The sequence below is a fragment of the Protopterus annectens genome, chromosome 1.part1 (assembly GCF_019279795.1).
Source record: "Protopterus annectens isolate FY-2018-M chromosome 1.part1, PAN1.0, whole genome shotgun sequence".
Classification (NCBI taxonomy): domain Eukaryota; kingdom Metazoa; phylum Chordata; order Ceratodontiformes; family Protopteridae; genus Protopterus; species Protopterus annectens.
The window spans coordinates 768023444-768047908 of record NC_056726.1 but is presented as its reverse complement, the minus strand read 5'-3'; the positions used below and the strand labels follow the sequence as shown (position 1 = coordinate 768047908).

The following is a 24465-nucleotide window of genomic DNA, read 5'->3' as shown; positions in this document are numbered from 1 at the left end:
ACATGATCCATTCATTTTCTACATATCACACCACCAGTTGATGTCCTTTACAGCATTAAATGCATCCAATACAGTTTGTTGAGATTTTGATTTCCATTTTCTAGTAATTGCTTTTTTGGACACTATCAGCTTTAAACTTAGTAAGACCAGACTATTTCAAGACCATTACAATCCTGAAATGATCATTTCCTCAGTCACTACCACTTGCTCAATCACTTCCAAATAATTCTGTAGGGAATTTTTAAAACCTGCCAAAACACCTGATACACTTGTAATAGGTGACTATCGTCAGGCACACTGACGTCCCGCTCACCAGGCTGAACAAGAAGGTCACGGTGAGCAGCCTGTCTGGCGCTAGGATCCGCCACATACCACAAGCACTCGGGTCACTCCAAGGCAAGTACAAATATGACTCGGTCATTGTCCATGCTGGTGTGAATGACCTGAGACGTACCTCCCTGGACTACATGAAAAGAGACAGAGGAGCTCTCTGAGCATGTAGCCCAGGCTGGTATGACCCTGACCTTGAGTAGCATCTTACCCTCACCAAGAATGATGCCACAATATGAAGACAAGATGATCAATTTCAACAATTGGCTTAAGTATTGGTGTCATTCAAAGGGGATCCAATGCCTGTCAGCTTGGGATGATATGCACGACAAGCCACGATGCTTTGCTAGGGACGGCTTGCACCTGTCACCCCTGGTCTTTCGGATATTGGCAAAGGCTCTAGCTACCCCCATAGTGCTTTTTTTAGGCAAGGCTCAGAAGACAAACCCACCTCCATAGGTATCACAAGGGATAAGAAACTAAGAGTAATGCTACTCAACGCCAGGAGTCTAAACCTCAACATTCATGCACTCAAAACTCTCCTTAGCATGGAGAACATCGATATCTGTGCAGTAACAGAAACCTGGTTCAGGACTCCCGAGAGCACCCCAGCACTACCAGGTTATACCGCATACCATGCTTTTCGGCCCCAAAACTTGGACCGAACCACAAAAGGAGGGGGAGTATCAATATTCATCAAAGATACCCACACCTCCAGGTTGGTGGCAAAGCACGAAGCATCAGAGACTATCCATGTGCAACTAACAGTGGGTAAAACTGACTTCCAGTTTATAGCCTGCTACAGACCACCCTCCCAAACCCAGGAACCCCACTCGGCCTTCCTGAGAACACTGGAAAATATGAAGGTCACTCCGAACACCATTATATTGGGCGACTTCAACTACCCAAACATAGATTGGGAGCATTACTCTAGCTCCAACACCCTTGCCCAAAGGTTCCTAGAATTCATAAACTTAAATGCTATGGAACAACTTGTTACCACTCTCACAAGAGGGGAAACCATACTGGACCTGATCATCACCAACATGGGGACTCTATGCTCCAGACTAGAAGTGTATCCCTCACTGGTAAGATCAGGCCATAAACTGATCTCACTGGATATTCACATCCCGACCACACCCCCTGCCCAGAAAACCACAGTGAAAAACTTCTCTAAAGCAAATTTCACACTCCTCAAAACCGAGGTGGAATCCTTCAAAGCCTCCGGGCCTGTGGAAAATACGGCCCAGACCGCACAATCCTTTATAAATGCATTCTATGAACACCTTCAGGAATGCATGGATCATGCAATCCCAGATAAAACCAAGACCCAATCCTCCAAAGGCAGACGACCTGTCTGGTGGACCCCAGCCATAAACAAACTATACAATAGAAGGAGGAAGCTACTACATGATAGAACAAAATCCCAAAAAGGGAAGGCATCACTGATCAGTATTAGCAAAAAACTAAGGGCACTCATAAAATAGTCAAAGGCCAGCTTTGAGAGAAAAATTGCACAGGACACTAAGGATAATCACACGGCTTTCTTTAGTTATGTTAGGAACCTGGGTGGTAATTCCCAGATATGCTCAGAATTAGTCCAAAATGACAAAAAATACACTGATCCCACAGACATGGCCAACATCCTAGCTGACAGGTTCAGCACAAACTTCTCCCCCCCCCACCAAAATGGCAAATATCTAGCCCAGCAGAGTGCTGCCCCCATGACATCTCAGATGCTCAGGTGGGAGCCGCCTTCTCCAAAGCAAAAAACACAGCATCAAGAAGAGCTAAACCCAAACATAAAACTACTGTTCAATCTCAGCCTTACTACAGGATATGTACACAAAGAGTGGCGTACAGCAACAGTGGTCCCTCTCCATAAAGGTGGTGCCACAACGGATCCTGGAAACTATCGCCCCATAAGCCTGACTAGCTTGGTCTGCAAAGCTATGGAAAGGATCATCATGGACCTTATAAATAAAGATATTGGGGACCTACAGACACTGTATCCTACCCAGTTCGGCTTTGTTAAGGACAGATCCTGCCTCTTAAACCTAGTTGATTTCTTTGAAACAGTCACCAAGGCCATTGACGAAGGGAAGGCGGTCCACACAGCCTACCTGGACCTCGCAAAAGCCTTCGATAAAATACCCCACTCGTGTATTATAGATAAGCTCACCAGCTTAAATATAAACCCCTATGTCACTAGATGGGTTGCAAACTGGCTCAAGGACAGAACCCACATGGTTAGAATTGCTGGAGCCATGTCAGACTCCAAACCAGTTACAAGTGGTGTCCCACAAGGCTCAGTCCTGGGACCTCTCTTGTTCGGTATATATTTCTTGGCGGTACAGGCAAACACGGAAGGACTGTGGCTGACCAAGTTCGCAGATAACTGCAAACTGGGCGCCATAATCGACTCTCCAGCCGACACAAGCATCCTCCAAAAGGGCCTCATAGAAACAGACAACTGGTGCCAGAGCCATGGCCTCAAGCTAAATGCCAAAAAGTGTATAGTCATCCCCTTTGGCAAAAACAAGTGCCCACAAATTACCACATAGGTGGTAATCCATTAAGTACAGAAGAAGTAATTAGGGACCTGGGGACCCAAGTTGATAGCAATCTCTCATTTGACAACCACGTGTCCAAAGTGGTTAGAAAAACATTTTATATAGCCCACCTAATCATGAAGGGATTCACATCTAGATCAGGGGAGGTCATCGTGCCTCTTTACTCATCCCTCATCAGGCCCATAATTGAGTACAATGCCCCTTTTGGGATGTACCTTACCAGACACCTGCAGCAACTGGAAAGACCCCAAAAGTACCTCACCAAGAGGATCAAAGGGCTCAAACAGATGCCATGTGCTGCCCGGTTAAAGAAACTCCAGCTCTACTCAGTGGCATACCGCCTGCTCAGAGGCGATCTGTGCCTGACGTATAAAGCCATGTCCAACCCGGAATTAGTGGACATGCTGCAACTCAGAAAATCTAAATCCCATCGAGCTACGCGCTTGAGAGACTTGAACCTCAGCACTGAAATAAATAGGACATGCTGGAGGGACAGATTCATAACCCAGAGGCTCCCTTCACTCTGGAATAAAATCCCAGTCCAGGTTAGGCAGAGTGCCTCATTGACTCTCTTCAAGAGGAATCTTGATGAGTGGATGGGAGATCGTAGGTTTACCCCGGGTATCACTTCTGTGTCACTGTTAGACATAGGCACAGTATACTAACCTCGAAAAAGGGCATAGCAAAATAAATTTAAAATGGGTGGCGAAAGCAAAACACATTCTGGCTAGGCTTATAAATGCCCTAGGGCAGATAGCCTAGCATGAACCTATGAACCTAATAGAGACAACATTTCAAATTTGGGATTTTGATGTGAAGGTTTAGAAAAGAAAGGTCTAAGACAGGTCTCCACGTACCCTGTTTCTTTGGTTCAATTAAATAATCATTCTAGTTCCATTTTCCTACTTGTTCTACAGTAGCAGCTTCTATAACCTCGTGATATAGAAAAAACAGGGAGGTTTAACAGGACTGGTGCAGAGGAATTCCACTTGCCAGTTGTAGCCTCTCTGAATAACTCTCAAACCCCAACAGTCTAAAGTTACTAGTGCTACAGAGGGAAGTAAAGACATATATTTTGGAAAGCTTTACTGGAATGTCAAGGTGGGAGTGGGAGACACGACAGAGCATAAAGTTTGCTTTAAATGTGTCCTTAGTTTTTGGGAGGATCCTCCCTCACTTTCTGAACGTCCCTGACATTGCTTTAAGAAATTCTGTTTACCTGTGCTTTGCTAGGATGACATATTCTGCTTTCTTCCCCTATAAGGAATGTGAACTGAAAGAAGAGTGGCTGCTGTATTTTAACATAGATGGTTGAACAGTGTAAGCCCCTTCATCAAAACTTGCAAGGACCTCAACAGAGGAAGGGCCAAATAACGCCTCTTTATCCAGGCAAGCACTCAAGCTCAGCTGTGATATCCTCTGGTAAAAGCAAATTTACTCACCACTCACCCAGTGGCAGCTGCTCCAGAAATCACATCAGCAATAGCAGAAGAACATTTTAGTGCATTTTTGGTTACCTGGGAAAGAAGGCAACAAAACTCAGATGTCTTAAGCTTCTGAAGGAAGGTCAGCAACCAACTTTGTAATACTGTCAAAGGAAACCAGCATAAACAAAATGTGAACCTGACAAGTCACTACCCTGAAAGCTAAGGTGGAAGACCCCAAGCCTATCAAAAGCTTTTCCGTCTTTGTCAGGAGTAGGGCAAGTCAACTTAAAACCATTTGCTGTAAACACCTTGTCAAAGAAATCACAGCAAGTTCTAAGCTAGGGTTAAAAAAAAATGTGTGTTCATGGAATCTTCTTCCAGGCACCTGCAGGTTTCAAAATCATGTCATATAAAAACAGATACACGGGCACCAAAAAAGCAAGTTATGTACTTTGCATAACAATGGTCTGAATAGTCTCTTGCCATCCTTCCTCAATGCATGGTTCTTGGGAGCCTACCTTAGTCCAGGCATTAGCCACTTCTAAGTTTTGGATCTAGTGCTCAGGTTTCCCCCTCCTACACATTATCCTTGTGCAGAGCATGAGCTAGTTTTCCTGCCAATAACAGGAAATAAGAGGAGGAATGGTGGGAAGGTAGGTGAAGAAAAATGGAAGCAAACAGATTTATCACTATGGTAAGTACAAAACTTTCATATCAGATTGTCTTTTCAATCTGTTACTCAATGTATAGTGTGATGATTTGAGGTATTGCCAGCTATGCCAGGAAAAGTAGGGCAGTGGATGTGTAACATACCAGAGCAGCTAGATTGAGTTTTGTAAAGAACTGTACATCATTTGTATATCAAACTGATTTGTACAGGTGCTTGTGTTGTAAATGTATTTGTAAAGCTGCTTGTGTTAAAAATGTATCAACAGTGGGTCCTGCTGGACACAAAAGAAATACACCTGTATGTCAGACTGTATTTTAACTCTTGAAATGAATATACTGTAACACAGAATACTGGAAAAGAAGAGGTTAATCTCAGTCCAGCTAACTTTGAAAAATAGTCAAATTAAATTAGCTGATTTAGGCCATAAAGACTGTATTCTTACAGTTCTGATTGCAGCCAAAGACAAAAGTCTGTGAAAACCAGGGCTAGGAATCCTAATGTATTGTCCTTAGGTGTGAACTAATTGTTACCCTGGAAAGGTGGAAGATTTTGAAATGGTTTTATAGCTTCCAGATGATGTAACACATCTTAGCAAATTAGCAAAGCTGTGTGTGCGCCCATAGTAACACACACATGCAGGATTCTGGCTCACTTTCTAGTAAAAGGGTAGTGTGGGAACCAGAGTCAGATGACCAGATGTATGTGATATCATTCTGTAATCCAACACTGAAATGATGTTTTAATACTAGATGAGACAAATTTCTCAGTGCAGTCTGTTTTGGAAACCTGACAAAGAAGGACCACTCACCTGCATCATTTTGCCTTGCTCTACTAAGTAAACTAGGGCACAGTAATTCTTTAGATAAGTTAGAAAAATATAGTGAGATTAGTTAAGCATTGTTTTTTCTGCATCTGTGTGAACCTTTCCATCTGTGTTATTTTGAATATTTCCTGCGATTAAAACTCTGGTGTTTACAGTACACAAATAGTATTTTCATGTTTTTATTTACTATTAAATATATTTAAACTTTTCATTGTGGCTGGTCTTTTAGAGAACAGTTTAACCTTTGAGAGTACTAGTATTTACTTGGTAACACTTTGGCTGCTACTGAAAGCCTTGCTGCATTGGTGAACCACTATCATTTGTATTGGTATTAATTTTACTCAGTATAATTGAGTACCTTTGTAACGGCCTTAGAACATGTGGCTTTGGAGTGTTCTAGTGCCATTATCTATCTTATAGTCTGGGCAGAGGAGGCATAGCTGGTAAATCTGTGCCAGCCTGTGTGTATCAGAAGCACGGACACAGAGCACTGGTTTCACAGAGAAGGTGGTAGAGGGCCTTGGTTTGGAACACTCGGCTGAGGACTCAACTCTAAAGCCGTGGCCAGTGTGGACTCTTACCTGGGGCCTGATGAGGGAGAGAGGAAACCCTGCCTCAAAGTAAGCGTGTTCCCTGTGTGCTATTAAGTGACATTGTGCTTGGTGCAGAAAGCTGCATCTGGAAATGCTCTGTATCCATTTCTGTTCCAAGTGAATGCCCCTCACTGGTGACCGTGGTGAGGACCAACTCCTTGATCACTGGCCCAGAGGAGGGATGTCGCATACTGCTGAGCAGTGGTAGGATATTAACTGAATTTCAGTAGCTTGTATGCAGTTGTCGCTGAAAGGTATGTACTCTCAGCAGCCAGAAGGTAAATATATAGAGTTTCATTTACACAACAGTTTTACTTTTTGTTAGCTTAGGAAAACAGGGAAAGATGTCAGTGGAGGATTATGGCAAGATGACAACCCTTTGAAGATGAAAAGCCAAGTTACCAGATTTGACTTCTATTTGGAGCACAGATAAAAACAGCTTTTTCGGTCTGTTCAGCTTTGTTTTTTTATTCATTTGGTTTGGTTTTTGTTTGTGATTAAAGAACCAGTTGGCCAAGGTGTGCAAAGTCAAAGGACTGATGCATACCAACCTGACTAAAGAGGAAATTTCAGACTTGGTTGCAGCTGTAGCCCAGACCAACAACCAGGAGGATAACCGGTCTGGTGATGGGGATTTGCAGCCCTCAGAAACAGGACAGGTCACCTTTTCCTCTGAGGACTTACAAACCCATCTGGAGTTAGAGAGACATGAACTGGAGGCCAAATGTTTGGAATTAGAATCAGCAGAGCGACTGCAGCATTTGGTGGTTGAAAAAAATTATGGACTATGGCATTTGACGACTCAAGAAAATGGGAAGCAGCGTCAACATGAGAGGGAAATGCTGACTCTTCGTCAGAGTCATGGAGGTAATGAGGAAGCAATAAAGGTCAGTAAAATTCTTCCACAGTTTACACAGTGACAAATTTTGATAGTTTTATTAATGTACTTGAGAACGTATGTAAATAGTACAACGCTGACCAAGGGCTCTGGGTATGGTTCCAGCACCCCTTAATCCACGGTAAAGCTGTAACTGCTCTTTCTAAATTGTCTGATATGGATTGTTTAAACTATGATAAAGATGAACAATATTTACTGGAAAGTTTTAATATAACACCTGAAGCTTACAGAAAGTTTCATGAGCACAGACACGAGGGAGACGAAAGTTTGCGTAATTATATTGCTGCATTAAGCACTTATTTTCATAGGTGGGTAAGTAGGTGTCAGGTCACCACTTCTGAAAGGCTGACAGACCTTTTGGTGAGGGCTCAAGCCCTCAGCACTTTGCCTGCGGATCTGAGAATCTGGATGGCAGACCAGGAGGAGGGGCACTGACTACAACTCAGAGCTGAGATATACAAGTATCCTGTTTTTCTGGATTACTTATACTGATTATTGTTTCTAGCAATTTATATACAGCACGTTTTATTGCCTGCTGCATAGGTTTTAGTGTATTTTATTGCAATTAACTAATCTGCACGGGTAACTTGATTTGTTTGCAGTTAAAAGCATTCTGTAGTTGCTTTGCTCCTTTATCTGTTTAAAAACTTTCATTTTGTGGCTTTCTGTAGTGTTTACTCTCTGTAGGCTAATAGCTTTAGTATCTGGACAGGTAAATAATTTGTTTGCAGTTAAAGGCATTCGGTAGAGTCTCTTTGTTCCTTTACCTGTTTAAAAACTCCCTGTTCATGTCTTGTTATACTTGGTGGCTTTGCAGTTGCCCACCCCTATTGTAAATCTGATCTGGGACACTCCTCGCAGTCTAGTGTCATTAGCTCATTCTACCTACTACAAAGAGAACATCTGAGAAGGCCTTCTCTTTTTCCTTTTTCCCTTTCAAAAAAGAAAAAAATTGCCTGAATCTCTGTGTTCTCACTGTGCTTCTCAAACATTTTGGAAATATAGAGTATATTTTAGACCATTTATTATAACTGTAATTGCCTTAATATTGCTACACTCAAGTGCTCTAGGTTGCACTGCATCTGAATTGTTTGTGTGTTTTAGCTGCTTTTCTGTATATATAGACTTCTCTGTATATTGCAGACTAGCTACTTATTCTGCTGTATTACTGCCTCAAATCGTTTTTCAGTTGTGCACTTGCCTTGTTTCATTTAAAAAGTTTTAAATTGCTAATTTTGTAGAGCTGTAATTGCATTTACTGTTTAGGATTACACACTCAAGTGGGTTAGCCTTTTCTGTGTATATTTACTGTATTATTGCATTGTTTAGCCAGTTTCAACAACAACAACAAAAAAAAAAATACTATCTTGTTTGCTCGTTTTCCACCTTTCCTAGCCAGTCCATATCCCAGGCTTTGCTTGTCTCAGGACTTTATTTTCTGTCTTTAGAGCTATCCAGACCTTGCTGTGGTAGAGGGAAGTCCTACTGCTTACCAGTGGGAGTGGTGAGCATTGTACTGCCTATCTAACGCTACAGGAGTGGTTTCCAGCTCTGAAATTGTAATTTTATTAGCCTTTTTGGGATGACTTCTATCCCTTTCAACTTTATGGCTTAAAAACGCGTGTGTCTGCACATTTTTCGCATCGTGCAGCACTGCGAGGCTACAGTTAAACTATTCCAGGTGCCAAAAAGTCTGCTCTTCAAATTTTCCCTTAGAACTAGCTGGTTTCTCAGTAGTAGCACTAAAATCTGAACCCCTGTGACTAGCACTTGCTCTAGAACCTGCTGGATAGCACTAGGAAGCCTGAAACTGATACAGGGAAAACAGCTCTTAAACTTTACAAAAAAAGCACCTAAACAGGCATGTCCAAGGGTCAGCTTCCAGTGATTTCTCCTATCCACCTGGTGAATCTGGGCATACTGGGGCAATGCGACAACTGCCTCATGTACACAGACAATTCTCTCCTCCAGCCACCCAACACTACAACCTGCGAGAGATGCACTTACATAGCCAAAGTGGAAGCAAAGCTCTCTCCGGCCAAGATTGTGCTAGACAGCCAAGAGGAGAAGGTTAACACCTGCACTACACCTCTAGCAACTCATAGACCTTCAAAACACACATCATCAACACCTACACATAGCAACACTAAACCCACATATGCGGAGGCCCTTAACATTAACCTGCACAAGCAACAAGGACCTCCGAAGCTGAAACGCAAACAAACACCAGTCACAACCAAAGTGACACACAGCTCACAACACCAGTGTGCCACCAAACAGCAGCCCATAAGGCAAGACAATGTACCCAACACTTTAGTCATAGGTGACACTATAGTCAGGCACACTGATGTCCCACTCACCAGGCTGAACAAGGAGAAAATTACAGTCAGCTGCATGTCGGGTGCCAGGATCCACCACATAACGCATGCACTCAAGTCACTCCACAACAAGTACAAATACGACTGTCATTGTCCATGCTGGAGTGAATGACTTGAGACGTACCTCCCTGGACTACAAGAAGAGAGACATGGAAGAGCTCTTGGATCATGTGGCCCAGGCAGGTATGACCCTAGCCCTGAGTAGCATCCTGCCTTCGCCCAGAATGATACCACAGTATAAGGACAAAATGATTGACTTCAACAATTGGCTAAGCTTCTGGTGTCATTCAAAGGGGATCCAGTATTTGTCTGCCTGGGAAGACGATTGACAAACCATGATGCTTTGCCAGAGATGGTCTGCACCTGTCACCCTTGGGATTCAGGTTACTGGCTAAAGCCCCTGCCACCCCTATAGTGCCTTTTTTAGGCAAGATTCAAAGGATAAAACCACCACCGTAACAGATACAAGCATGCAAAATCTGAAGGTAATGCTACTCAATGCTAGAAGTCTAAACCTCAAAATGAACTCTCTCGCGGCACTCCTAAAAATGGAGAACATCGATATCTGTGCAGTAACTGTGACCTGGTTCAAGGCTCCAGACAGCACCCATGCAATACCAGGCAACAACTCTTAACACACTTTTCGGCCACAAAACCAAGGCCGAAACACTCAAGGTGGAGGAGTGTCCATATTCACCAAGGATATTCACACCTCCAGGCTAGTTGCCCAACACAATGCATCTGAAATTCTCCAGGAGCAACTAACACTAGGTAAGACTGCAATCCAAATTGCAGCTTGCTACAGATCCCCCACCATGCCCCAAGATTCTCACTACACCTTTCTAAACATACTGGAAAACATTAAGATACAACCAAACACCCTAATACGGGGTGATTTCAACTACCCTGCCATTAACTGGGAAAATTACTTTGGTATCAACTCCTTTTCCCAACGGTTCTCGGAATTCATAAATTCCAATGCCCTGGATCAACTAATCCATTGTCCCACCAGGAGCTCCAATGTCCTAGACCTGGTCATTACCAACATGGGAGATAGATGCTCCACACCAGTGGTCACCCCCTCATTGGTCAGGTCTGACCATAAGCAAATCACCCTTGACAACCACATCCCCCCCCCCAGTAAGGAAACCTCCTTAAAAAACTTCTCCAAAGCCAACTTGATGCTACTGAAGTCAGAAGTGAAAAACTTCACGACACCCATGCAGACGGGATCTGAAAGTTCAACTGCAGAATCCTACACTAAGGCACTGTATGAGCACATCCACTCGTGCATGAATCGTGCCATCCCAAATAGAACCAAGATGCTCTTCTCCAAAAAAAGGAAGCCAATCTGGTGGTCCCCTGCTATAAACAAACTATACAACAGAAGGAGGAAACTGTTGCAGAAAAGAGGAAAATCCCAGGATGCAAAAAACTCCCTCACCAGCCTCAATAAGAAGCTGAGATCCCACATAAAATCCTCAAAAGCTAGTTACGAAAATAAAATTGCCAAAGATTCCAAAGACAACCACAAGGCATTCTATAGTTATGTCAAGAAACTAAATGGCAATGCTCAGATCTGCTCTGAGCTACAACAGAATGGAATTAAATATACTGATCCCAAGGATATTGCCAATATCCCGGCAGATCTATTTAGTACCAACTTCACCCCCCCCTCACCTCCTAAAGAGCCCATCTCAATACCAAAAGATTGCCAAATTCCAGTAATCATGGCCACACAGATAGAAACTGCACTCTCCAAAGGTAAGAATACAGCATCCATGGGACCAGATGACATCCCAGGCTGTGTACTACATGAACTACAAAATGTACTGGCACCTCACCTAAGTGTCATGTTTAATCCATAGCCTCACCTCAGGCTTCGTGCCCACTGAGTGGCGCACAGCTACAGTTATCCCACTCCGCAAGGGGGGATCCTATTGGATCCCGGGAACTACCATCCCATCAGCATGACAAGCCTGATCTGCAAGGGCATGGCACGCATTATCATGGAACTTAAAAACAAAGACATTGGCAAACTTCAAACACTGGACCCCACCCAGTTTGGGTTTGTGAAGGGCCGATCTTGTCTCCTGAATCTGGCTGACTTCTTCAAATCAGTCTCCAGGGCTGTGGATGAGAGTAAGGCAGTCCACAGCCTATCTGGACCACGCCAAGGCCTTCGACACCATCCCCCACTCTGGAATCATAGATAAACTTACTAAGTTGGGCATAAATCCATACGTCACTCGATGGGTTGCCAACTGGCTTACTGATAGAACCCAGACTGTAAAAGTAGCAGACTCCAAATCCAGCTCCAGACAAGTGACAAGTGGAGTACCTCAGGGTACAGTCCTGGGACCACTCTTGTTTGCCATCTACTTCTCTGAAGTACAGGCCAACACTAAGGGACTCTGGCTAACAAAGTTCGTAGATGACTGCAAACTGGGAGCCATTATTGAATCTCCAAATGGATGTGGATATTCTACAAAAGGGCCTTACAGAAACAGATGCCTGGTGCCAGAGCCATGGGCTCAAGCTTAAAGCCAAGAAATGTATAATTATCCCCTTTGGAAAAAAACATGTACCCATGAATTACCACATAGGTGGCAGGACACAACATCGAAAGTGTGATGAGAGACTTAGGGACACAGGTGGACAGTGGTCTCACTTTCAATAACCACATCGCCACAATAGTCAGGAAATCCTATGTGGCACACCTCATCACCAAGGGCTTTTCATCCAGAAAAAAGGATGTCATTGTCCCACTGTACTCATCCCTCATTAGACCCATTATAGAGTATAATGCCCAGTTTGGTATGTACCTCACAAGACATCTGCAACCTGGAGTGGGGTCAGCAATGCCAATGCAGATGGGTTCTCAAGACACAGTATGGGTTAATGTGCTCCCAAACAGGGTCATGTCCCTCAGACCACGTTTCTCAAGGGTCATGTGAAAAACTAGGCTCGGGTCTTCAAAGGGGGGGGGGGTGTGATTATGTGAGGTACTGCCAGCTATACTAGGAAAAGTACGGCAGTGGATGTGTAACATATGCCAACATAGCTAGCTGGAGTTTTGTGAAGAATTATATGCAATCTGTGTATCAAACTGATTTGTACATGTGCTTGTGTTGCAAATGTGTTTGTAAAGCAGCTACTTGTGTTAAAAATGTACCAACAGTGGGTCCTGCTGGACAGAAAAGAAAACACACCTTTTTGTCAGACTGCATTGTAACTGTTGAAATTAATACATTTTAACAGAGGCTTCTGAAAGAGAAGAGATTAATCTCAGTCCAGCTAACTTTGAAAAATAGTCTGAAATTAAATTACCTGGTTTAGGCTATAAAGATTGTATCTTACGGTTCTGATTGCAGCCAGAGACAAAATGTCTGTTTAAACCAGGACTAGGAATCCTACTGTAGTGTCCCTAGGGGTGAACTAATTGCTACCCTGGAAGGGTAGAAGTTTTTGAAATGGTTTTACAGCTTCCAGATGCTATAACACATCTTAGCAAAGATGTGTGTGTATGGTAACATGCAAGATTCTGGCCCAGTTTCTAGTAAAGGGGGTAGTGTGGGAACCAGAGTCAGATGATCAGATGTACGTGATGTTATTCTGTAATCCAGCACTGAAATGATGTTTTAATACTAGACGAGACAGAAGTCTCAGAGCAGTCTGTTTTTGAAACCTGACAAAGAAGGATCACTCTCACCTACATCATCTTGCCTTGCTCTAGTAAGGGAACTAAGGGACAGTAATTCTTTAGATCAGTCAGGAAATTACAGCAAGATTAGTTAAGTATTGTTTTTTGTATCTGTGTGAACCTTTCCATCTGTATTATTTTTTTTAATACCTCCTGTGACAGAAACACTGGTGTTTACTGTTAATAGTATTTTAATATTTTTTTATTATTTATTAAATATATTTGAAATGTTCATTGTGGCTGGTCTTTCAAATATTATTTTAACCTTTGAGAGTACTTATATTTATTTGGTGACACAGTGGCCGCTCCTGAAAACCTTGCTGCACTGGTCAAACACTACCATTTGTATTAGTATTAATTTTACTCTGTATAGCTGGGTACCCTTGTAACAGCCTTAGAGCAGGTGGCTTTGGAGTGTTCTGGTGGCAGTATCTACCTTATAGTTTGGGCAGAGGAGGCATAGCTTGTAAATCTGTACCAGCCTTTCCCAGGTATGTGTGTGTGAAAATCAAATCTCAAGTGTGTGTGTCAGATACTTGGAGCAGGGACACAGAACACTGGTTTCACAGAGAGGGTGGTGGAGAACATGGATCACTCAGCTGAGGACTCAACTCTACAGCTGTGGTAGGTGGAGTCTTATTTGGGGCCTGGTGAGAGAGAGAGGAAAATCAGCCCCAGGACGAGTGTGTCTTCCCTGTGTGCTCTTAAGTGAAATTATGCTTAGTGCAGAGAGCTGCATCTGGAAATACTGAGAGTATCCATTTACATCCCAAGTGAACGTCCCTCACTGGTGTCCATGGTGAGGATTGCGACTCCTTGATTACTAGCCCACAGGAGGGACGTCACATATGGGATAGTGTTCCCAGCTTTCTTACTTGGAAGGTCTTACTGAAGGATATTCCAGAGCACAGCTGAACCAAAGAAGGTTCTAGAGCTGGACTGCATATACAATTTACAGAATGAGATGAAAGTATGTACCACAGACCAGTTAAGCTGCAGTGCAGAAGTCATCAATCGGTATTGCTAGAGAAAAAAAGCTGTAGAGGAAGCCACAAATCTAATGGAATGAGCCTTTGGGATCGAAAGAAGAGGCAAATACCTTCATGATAAACAAATGAAATGCAGTAATACAATCGGCACAAATGAGTGACTTGTGACATCGCTTTTCCCAATTTAGTAATAGTGGAAGACGCACATAACTAATCAGATTTCCTGAAAGGTTTTGTCCAATGCAATTAAAAATGTAACTGGTAATGAATGTGTAACAAATGCAAAGTATATTCACCCTTGTTCGAAAAGTTTGGGAAGAACAGTGGAAGATTTATGGACTGACAAATGATTCCAAAGCCACCTTATGAAAGAAATTGGGGTTGGTTTTCAGGGACGCGTCATGTTTGTGAAAAATTAAGGTTCTGAGGACAGAGCATGTAGCTCAGAAATTCACCTGGCAGAAATGTTAGTCACCAGGAATAAAGTATTCCATGATAAAAACTTCAGTTCAACCCTAGCAGCAGGTTCAAATGGGAGCCCAGTCAAAGCCTGTATCACAATGGTAATATACTACTAAGGAACTGGATAGCTAGGCAGAGAACGAACGTACTAGAAAGGTACCCTGAAGGAAAGCCTTGGATAATTGGAGAGATTTTTATTTTATTTAACATTTGTTTACTGGGAAAGTCCAACTTGGAACAAAGCCAATTTTCAGCGGAGGCCCAGGGAGAAACTATCCAGATGCATGTCTTTGCAACGCGGGAGAAAAGTACAGTTGTGTACCTACCATAAATGTAGATGTTCGAGTATATTCACTGTTGCAGTCATTACACTTGGGCTATCCTGCTGGCAGGCTACCCGCAGTCGGCCTGAATTCCAAAGTCCTGGTCCGGTGTCGGTTGCTGTCGCCTTTCCCTGATGTCAGTGCGCCAGGGGTATAAAAGATGCAGCCGACGCCATTTTCTTCAGTTTTTCTTGCCCCAGATCTCAGGTGCCCCCAAAAGGGTAGGCTGTAAAAATTACGACCATAAAAAAGCATGCACATAACCATCTACAAGCAAATACACCACATAGGCTGTGTAGAATAGAGAGGTACAGATAAGTCCTACCAAAAAAAAGGGGGATGGTGGGAGGGTAACCCGGACTGCAACAGTGAATACACTCAAACATCTACATTTATGGTAGGTACACAACTGTACTATGTTCATCGTGTTTCACTGTTGCAGTCATTACACTTGGGTTGAATCCTAAAGCTGAGGTTGGGTGGCTGTGCCTAAATAGAATTTGGAGTGGCTATGAGGCCCTGCAGAACTGCAGTGGCAAAGCCTGCTCTGGATTTAGAGTAAAGAGGTAAATGGTAGTGCTTCATAAAAGTGTGCACTGAAGACCATGTTGCAGCCTCCAAAATATCCTTAGTTGGTACTCCTTTTGAGGAAGGCTGCTGAAGTGGCTGCTGCTCTGGTAGAATGTGGCCTAATGCCCTTGGGCACTGATTTGCCATGTTGTGAATAGCAGAAACGAATGCAGTGGCCTATCCATTTTGAAATAGTCTGCTTTGAAATGGCTTTTCCTTGCGAACCTGCAGCATATGCCACCAAGAGTTGCTCAGTCTTTCTGAAGGCTTTAGTCTTGTCCAAGTAAAAGCATAGCTGTCTGTGTATGTCCAAAGAATGCAGAAGTCTCTCCCCTTTAGTCTGTGGATTTGGATAAAAGGTAGGCAAATGAATGGTTTGGTTAAGAGCCATGCTAGACACTACCTTAGGCATAAATGTCAGGTTTGTCCTCAGAGAAACCCTGTCCTGATGGAAAATAAAAGGTTCCACAGCCATTAGTGACTAACTCTGAGAATCTTCTTGCTGAAGTTATTGCTAAGAGAAGAGCGGTTTTCCATGACAAGTATTTTATCTCTGTATTGGCTGGCTCAAAAGGAAGCAGTGTGAGTTTTTCCAAGACAAAATTGAGGTCCCATGCAGGTATTGGAGCTCTCCTTGGAGGTCTTATGCTTTTGGCCCCTCTGAGAAACTGTCGTACCAGTGGATGAGAAAAAATTGGTGGGTCCTTATTGTAATGAGCTGAAATGACAGAGGCATGGATCTTAATTGATGAGAAGGATAGACCTTTGTTCAGCATCTCAGTTAGGTATTGCAAAATCTGAGGAATATTTGGTACAAGCGAGTCAAATCCCTGCTCTTGGTTCCAAGCACAGAATCTCTTCCATTTTTCTGCATACGATTTTCTGGTGCTGGGCCTCCTGGCCTCCAAAATAACATCCATAACTGCTTTAGAGAGAGGTGTGTTCTAAATGATTACATTATCCGCCATGCAGCCAGATTTAAGGTTCTGAGTTGGCTGTGCAGGATCTGATTGTTCTGCTGTGTCAGCAAATGAGGTATTAGAGGCAATGTCCAGGCTGGGCCTTGAGACAAGCTCTTTAGGATTGGGTACCAGTGTTGGCGTGGCCAGTCTGGGGCAATCAGTATCATGTTTGGCTTTTCTTGTCTGACCTTTAGGAGTACCTTGGAGAGGAGAGGCAGAGGAGGGAAGGCATATACTGTAAGGGCTTTCCAGCTGAATGAAAGGGCGTCCACTTTCCATGCTTGCTTGTGATAAGTCCGAGTGCAGAATCTCTGTAGTTGGCAGTTGTGAGGGGAGGCAAATAGATCTATGTCTGGGCATCCCCATTTCCCTGTTATCATGTTGAAGATTTGTGGATCTAGTTTCCACTCATGAGGATCCATGAGGTTTCCGCTTAGTTCGTCTGCCAAAGTATTTGTCTTTCCTGGCAGAAATTGTGCTTGCAGATGTACTTAAGTTAAGGCTTGCCTGCAGAGGGGGTAGGAATGTGTGCCCCCTTGCTTATGTCCCACATGACTGTAGTATTGTCCGTCTTTATGAGTAGTTGTCCTGGATGAAGTAGGTCCTTGAAGGCTGTCAGGGCATTTTGTACAGCTAGCATCTCTTTTTGATTGATATGAAGATGCATTTGGTTTGTGGGCCATGTGCCCTGAATACATTTTCCTGCCATGTGCGCCCCCCCCCCCCCCAAGCATAACCTGATGCATCTGTTGTTAGTGTCTGCCTAGCAGTGGGTAAGGTGAAGGGCTGTCCCTTGTGGTGACAGGCCTGTGCCCACCATTGAAATTCCTGTAGCAGGCAGGGAATGAGAGTAATTACTGTTTCCAGGCTGTGGCAATGTTGAGTCCAAACACTTTTTAGATACCATTGTAGTTTCCTCATATGCAGTCTTGCATATGGAATTAGTAGAATGCAGGATGCCATGTAGCCCAGAGCCTGCAGAATTTTTCTTGCAGATAACTGGGGTCTTTGTTGCCATGTCTTTGAAGTAAGAAGTCAGATGCCTTTGTTTGTCTGGCCTGAGATAAGCCATCTGGGCGGTTGTATTTAAGCTTGCACCCAGGAATATTATCTCGAGAGGGTACTAGTTTTGATTTCTTTTCATTTACTGTGTACCCTAGGCAAATTAGTAATCTTTTTACAAACGCCAAATGCTGTAGTAGAATATCTTTGTTCTTTGCTTGAATAAGGTAGTCATCCAAGTAGGGATATATTTGAATTCCTCTCTCTGCAAAATGCAATTACTGGTGCCAGGCATTTTGTGAAGACCCTGGGCGCAGTAGAGAAACCAAAAGGCAGTGCAGAGAATTGGTAGTGCATTGAACCAGCTATGAATCTGAGGTATCTTCTGCAAAATTGTCTGATTGGGACATGCAGGTATGCCTCTGAGGTCCAAAGTTACAAGCCAAGCCTTCTTGTCCAACATGGGTAGAAGCTGCTGTAGAGTCAACATTTTGAATTTTGGGACGTCCAGAAAAGTATTTAGAATAGACAGTTCCAGAATCTGTCTCCAGGCTTTGCCCTTTCTTGGTACTAAGAAAAGTCTTGAGTAAAATCCTTGTCCCTGGCTCTTGCTGTGGCACTGGCTGAATAGCCCTCATGTCCATGAGAGACTAAACTTGTTTTTGTGCCTCTTGCCATTGATTGCGTGGCAGGTCTGGCATACCTTTTGCCTTTGGAAGGGTGTGAAAGTGGAACCTGTAGCCCTGAGAGACTATATTTAAGACCCATTTGTCCTTGGTTATCTTCTGCCAGTTTTGTGAAAAAAGTGCTAGCTTTCCCTCTAAGGGTGCCGCCAAAAAATAAGTGCTTGTCATTGGGACCGTTTTCTATAAGGCTGTGATTTGTCTTCTCCGCTTTTGGAGGTAGAAACACCCCATTGTTTGGGCCTGTATGAGCCCTGTTGCCTGCCTCTAGGGTGTCAATCTGCCTCTTTGTGGTCTGTCTGACACTGGAAAGGACCAATTCTTAGAGGGCCAGTTCCTGCTAAATCTGGGTGGCTGTACCTGTAAGAAATCCTTTACTGTCTGCATAGATTTTGCCTTATCCTCCATCTTCTTTAACACCTCTTCTGTCTCAACACCAAAGTATCATGCTATAATGGAGCATCCAATAATTTTGCTTTAACATGATCAGGCAGATTATGTTCCTTTAACCAAGAATGCCTTCTAATAACAGAACCTGTAACAGTGGCTTTGCACAAGTCCTCCAGTGAATCATAGCCACATTGCAAAGTATGCTTTCCCACTTGTTCAGCTGCATGCAATAAATCCTGCAAATCTTTGTTCTCTGAACATTCAGAGTTTGACAACATTTTTTGTTTTAACAAAGACATTAAGTATTGCTGATATTTGAGCATATGAAACTGACAATTTAAAGCCTTTACAGCCAAGGTTGCAGAAGTGTAAACTTTTTCCTCCATCTGTCCAAAGCCCTAGAATCTCTATCTGAGGGGACAGGTTTTTTGGCAGAAGCAACCTTGACCCCTTTGGGACCCAGTGAGATAGTTTCTGGGTCAGCAGCAGGGTTCTTGTAAAGAAATTTATGGGAGTCTGGGACCCTGTAGTATCTGTCCGGCTTAACAGGGGCAGGAGGTAAAGAGTCTGGAGAAGGCCGGACTCTGAAAAAACATCATCTACTATGTTTAGAACAGGGGGAATTGCAAGAGGTCTGTGCTGAGGAAGTAAAAGAAAGTCTCAAGTCTTTTCTTAGAATCGGAATAATCCTGGCTCTCCCAATGGAAATGCCCCCTCATGGTATGCAGGGTTTCCCCAAATGAATAGTCCTCAGGAGAAGCTGAAGGAATAGAATCTTCGGCATCAGAATCCTCATAGGGAGGAGCAGAATATCCCTGATCAGAAGAGGAATCAGAGGAAAGGGAAACCTGATCAGAGTAATCATATTCAGTGTCTTGCCTAGGCCTCTTATCAGGAGGGGGATGGGAACCCCTGATCAAAGTAATTAGGTCTTCGGCCATTTTCAGCATCTGTTTTTTAGACATAGAAGTCTGTCCTGCAGAATGCTGTACTATTTTCCTTGTCTTTAAAACTGTTTTAGACTTTGTCTTGGATGCTGAAGTAGGCTTTATATAAAGTTATGTAGGTCTGAAGAAACCCTCAGAAGCCGATGCCTGCTCAGCAGCTCTGGACCCATCTGAGGGATTAATTTCCGAAGGGCCAATACCTTGAGTATCCAGAGGCCTAGCTGTCTCCACGTGGGAGTCTGAGGCGGCCGGTGGCTCTGAGGTAGCGGGAGTGAGGGGCTGCGAAAGCGCCTCACTGAGTACTGGCGACTGGCCTAGAAGAGGCTTTGTCGGTTTTGGACCTCGGATGTTTGTCCTTGTCTTTATCCTTGTGTTTTTTATGAATTCCAGTAGTCGGTTGTTCCGACGGCATTATGTAATTAAACCTTCTGCCAAAATAGTGAAAAGCAAAATCGTACCGACGCTTAATAGTGCGTTAGTTAAATGTAGCACAAAACGGACAACTAGAAATGTTGTGGTCAGGGCCTAGGCAAGGAACACAGTAAGAGTGGAAATCCTTATGAGGTATTTGCTTCCCACAAGAAATACAATTGTTAACTTTTTCTGACATCGGTCTGGAGCAAGAAAAAAGTTTCCCCAATGGCGTACTTAGCTTTACTGAAGATTCTGGATCTGAAATTCGATTTCGAAAATCTCAGGAGTCGGCCGACCGGCACTTGCGAACTGCTTTTGCTTTGGGCACTGTGCGGCAAGAAAGACTGAAGAAAATGGCGTCGGCTGCATCTTTTATACCCCTGGCACACTGACGTCAGGGAAGAAGCGACAGCAACTGACGCCGGACCAGGACTTTGGAATTCAGGCTGACTGCAGGTAGCCAGCAGGATAACCCAAGTGTAATGACTGCAACAGTGAAACAAGATGAACATCTGGAGCACACGGAGGAAACCCACCGAATGCAAGGAGGACATGCAGACTCCACATAGAAGGCACCCCAACCAAGAATCGAACCAGAGAACCTCTTGCTGTGAAGCAACAATGCTATCGCTGCACCACTGCATCGTCCAAAGAGATGCAATTAGCGTATGATTTTTACCCACGTGAAAAGAGAATAATGAAGATAACTGCACTTTGATGGTGGAACAGTTGGCTCCACACTGAAAAAGATGGGCAAAGAAGTCTAAAACTGCTAGAACAGAGGCTGAGAAAGTGTCAACATTTTTTTTCCAACTGCCAAATAGAAAACCTTTTGCAGCTGCCCTTGTAGATTTTTCTAGTCGAGAGTTTTTGGGAAGACAAAATGTGGACAACTGAAGATGAAAACCTGGAATATCACACCATCAGAGGAACTGGCGAAACCATGTGGTCTGTGAGGGACTGAAGGTTTGGGTGAAGCGACCCTGACAGATGAGAAAATATCTGGGTCTGAGGCCAGCACCCTGGTAGGGTGGACCAGATGAGGACAAAGGAAGGGAAACCATACTTGTCAAGGTCAATAAGGAGCAGAGGATGACTGATAATCGCAAATGCTTTTTGTAGAAACTATGGAATCAAGGTTTTTGAGGGAAAGGCATAAAGGAGTCCCAGGTACATTAAAGCATCCCAAGGTGACTCCCACTCTTGGGGAATTACGAGTGAGGAACTTGTTGCATTTGGTGTTGCAGGGAGAAGTAAAGAGGTCGCAACAAGGTTGGCCTCAATGCCTTAAAATACACACTCCTTTAGTAAAGGATTGTGGGACCACTCATGAGGGAGTAGAATAGACCTGTTCAACCTGTCCACAAGGATATGAGCTGCAATTAGAAAGTGGTGAAAAGATATTGGCCATTGCCAGTCTCATGGCCTCTTGACAACAGATTAGATCTGGTTCATTCCTGTTTGCTGATGTACCAAACAAGTGCCACACTGAACAGAAATCATACCCAAAAGGGAGAGGCCTAAAAGGCCTGCAATACTTGAACTGCTCTCATATCCAAAATACTACGTGACAACTGGCCTCTGTTTGGGGCTATGTGCCTTGGGCAGTCTTTCCCAGATAATGTACCATCCCCACAGATGGGTAGCATTAGTGGTCACTGTGCCTTGGGGGGGGTGAAAGGACAACCTTGTAAAACATGCAGAGATTAAAGCCACCACTGTATGTGCACTCTGTAAATGTTCTTTAGTCACTAGAAAAGACATAGGCTGCATCCTGACTGACCAAAGAACTAAAAGGATCCTCTGAAGAACTCATATGTAGAATCTGGCTAATGTTACTAATGAGATGGGGGCTGCCATAGAGGCAAAAAAAAAAAAAAAACAAGTCTTGTTGATTGCTTCTGGTGACAGAGGACTTCTTGGGCTTGCTGGTGAAGAGAAGAAATTCTTGATAGAAGGAGCTTTGTTATTTGGAAGCTTTCTATACAAAAGTGCTCCAACAAACTCTTACCGACTACACTGGTTGTGGCTTGGACTTTTATTTAGATTCACTGTAAACCCCAAGTCTTTGTAAAGTTGGAGCAGAGCGTCTCTCGCTTTAACAAGGAGAATCCTGGAATGGGCAGTGATGAGCCAGTCATCCAAATATGGCAACACCCAGAAACTCTGCAATCATAGACCAGCTGCTACTACTGCCATGTACTTTGTAAACACTCACTGCTCTAGTGAGACCAAAGGGCAGAGCTCTGAACTGGAAGTGCCTGGCTCCAAGCTGAAGTGAAGAAACCTCCTGGAGTGACAGTATGTATCCTGGAGGTCAAAAGAGCACATCCAGTTGTCTTTCATTAGTAATGGGAGTACAGACTGTACCATCATCCAGAATTGTCTCACAAACTTTTCAAGTTACTTATCTAAAACTGGACTGAGGCCCCCCATTCTTTTTTGGCACTAAAAGGAATCTCTAGTAAACTCTGGATCTTTGCTGGTCTGGAGGAACCTCTTGGATGATTTTTTTTTTTAGCAGTTTTTTTTTTAATTTCTGCCTCTGCTGCTTTCCTTTGTAAGGGTGGAACACTGAGAAGTTTCTTTCAGTGCAGTGGATGGTGTAGAAAAGGGATGGAGTAGCCTCTTATGCTCTACACCCAAACATCTTGCATGTCCAGGCAGTAGGGTGCATAGGTAAGCCCCCCCACCCAGAGTGCTTCCAGAATGACGAGTCAGGCAAATGTTCTGGAGCACTTATAAGGCCTATTAGAGAAGGGACCCCAAAAGTCCTTGTTCTGCAGGCTACCTCTGACCTGGGGGCAACATCCACCATTAGGATATCCCCCTGTTTTGAGAAGGGGGTGTCTCTCTCCAGGATTGTCAGACACGTACCCTTCACACTTCCAGAACCAAAGTTTCTTACATCCCTTTTGGTTTCTGGGAAAGGTCCTCAGGGAGCAAGTAAAAAAAAAAAAAAGATCCCTGACAGAGTTCCTACCATCAACCCTAGATAGCATTTCCTTAATGTATGGACAAAAGAGCATTAATCTAACATAGGGGGTGTTGATAAAGGATGTCAAAGCATTCTATAAAATAGCAAAGGTGCATCCAAGCATGCCTCTTTATGGTTATACTGGTGCCTGCAGTTCTAGAGGCACCTTCTGTGGCATTGGAGATGAGCACAGACACATTAGAGAAGGACTGGAGGGTAGCCACTGCGAGCTGATGATCTCTTTCTCCTTAGCAGACAGGGATTCTGAGAGAGATTTAGAGTTTTCTTTGGTCCAATCTCTCTGGAAGTGTGTAATGTGTTCAAGATAATTCAGTGTGGCTGAAAGCAAAGCTTGCTGATGCATACACTTGTTTCCCAAATCTGTCCAATCTGGACACGTTATTAGGGAACTCCTCCAACCAGGTCCTTCATGATGTCCGCCACCACTACCACGGAATCAACGTCCAGATCCTTGCTTCAATAAGGATGCTCTTTTGGTAATACCACACACTTGTCAGGTTTGCTTGGGATTAGTTTTGCAACATCCAGTTCCTTCCATTCACATTTAGAGACTAAATCTACCATTTTATAGGAAGGGGGGGGGGTACCCAAGTAGAAGATAGCCCAATACCTAAAATCCTCATTCTGACTCCTCTTGCGATGGGGATTCTGAGGCTACCACTTTCTCAGTAGTTCTAAATTTCACCAAATGAAACATCCTCATGGGTGAGCCTTGGGGCCCCCTCCCCCCCATCAGTCAGTACCTTCAGTCAGAGACTACTGTGAGGAATTAATGTTCCTCCTTTTGCACTTGTTCCTCACAAACCACCCCACTGGGATGTTCTGGGAAGAACATGGAAGCTGACTGGGGGTCCTCAATGTTGACGGAGTCAAGATTCTTGGAGTCTGGACATATAGACAAGATACAGACAGCAGGATCTGGACCTGGGGAAATCCTGTGAGGGAGGGATGGATCCTAGCCAGAGAGAGAAGTCTGCTCCCTAGAATGGGAGCTCTCACTTGAAAGTCTCAAAGTCAGAGACTGAGACAGAACCAGACACCAATGTAACAGGAGTCGAGGCTTCCAAAGAAAGACTGATCTTGTGGTCCTGCTCAGCTCCAAAGCAGACATCTGAGCCGAGCTCTCCAGTGCCAAAGCTTAAAGGGAAAGGAATGGCTCAAAGGGCCTTAGAGTTGAGGCTTGCCTCCCCACCCCAAGTCCAACACCTTGGCTCAAAAAATTTGTCAGGATCCAAACCACTCTGGGCTGACCAGATCAGAGATACAAACGGAGTCAAAGACCGTCTTTATATCGGGTCTACTTCACAATGTCGAAAGCCGACAATATCGA

The 24465-nt window shown here is 43.8% G+C and overlaps 1 protein-coding gene across 1 annotated transcript in view; it reads right to left on the bottom strand.

Moving 5' to 3' along the window:
* The window catches only part of UBAP2 (ubiquitin associated protein 2), a 2620504-nt gene that overhangs the window by 512323 nt on the left and 2083716 nt on the right, over positions 1-24465 (bottom strand). The gene's annotated exons all lie outside the window — the stretch shown is intronic.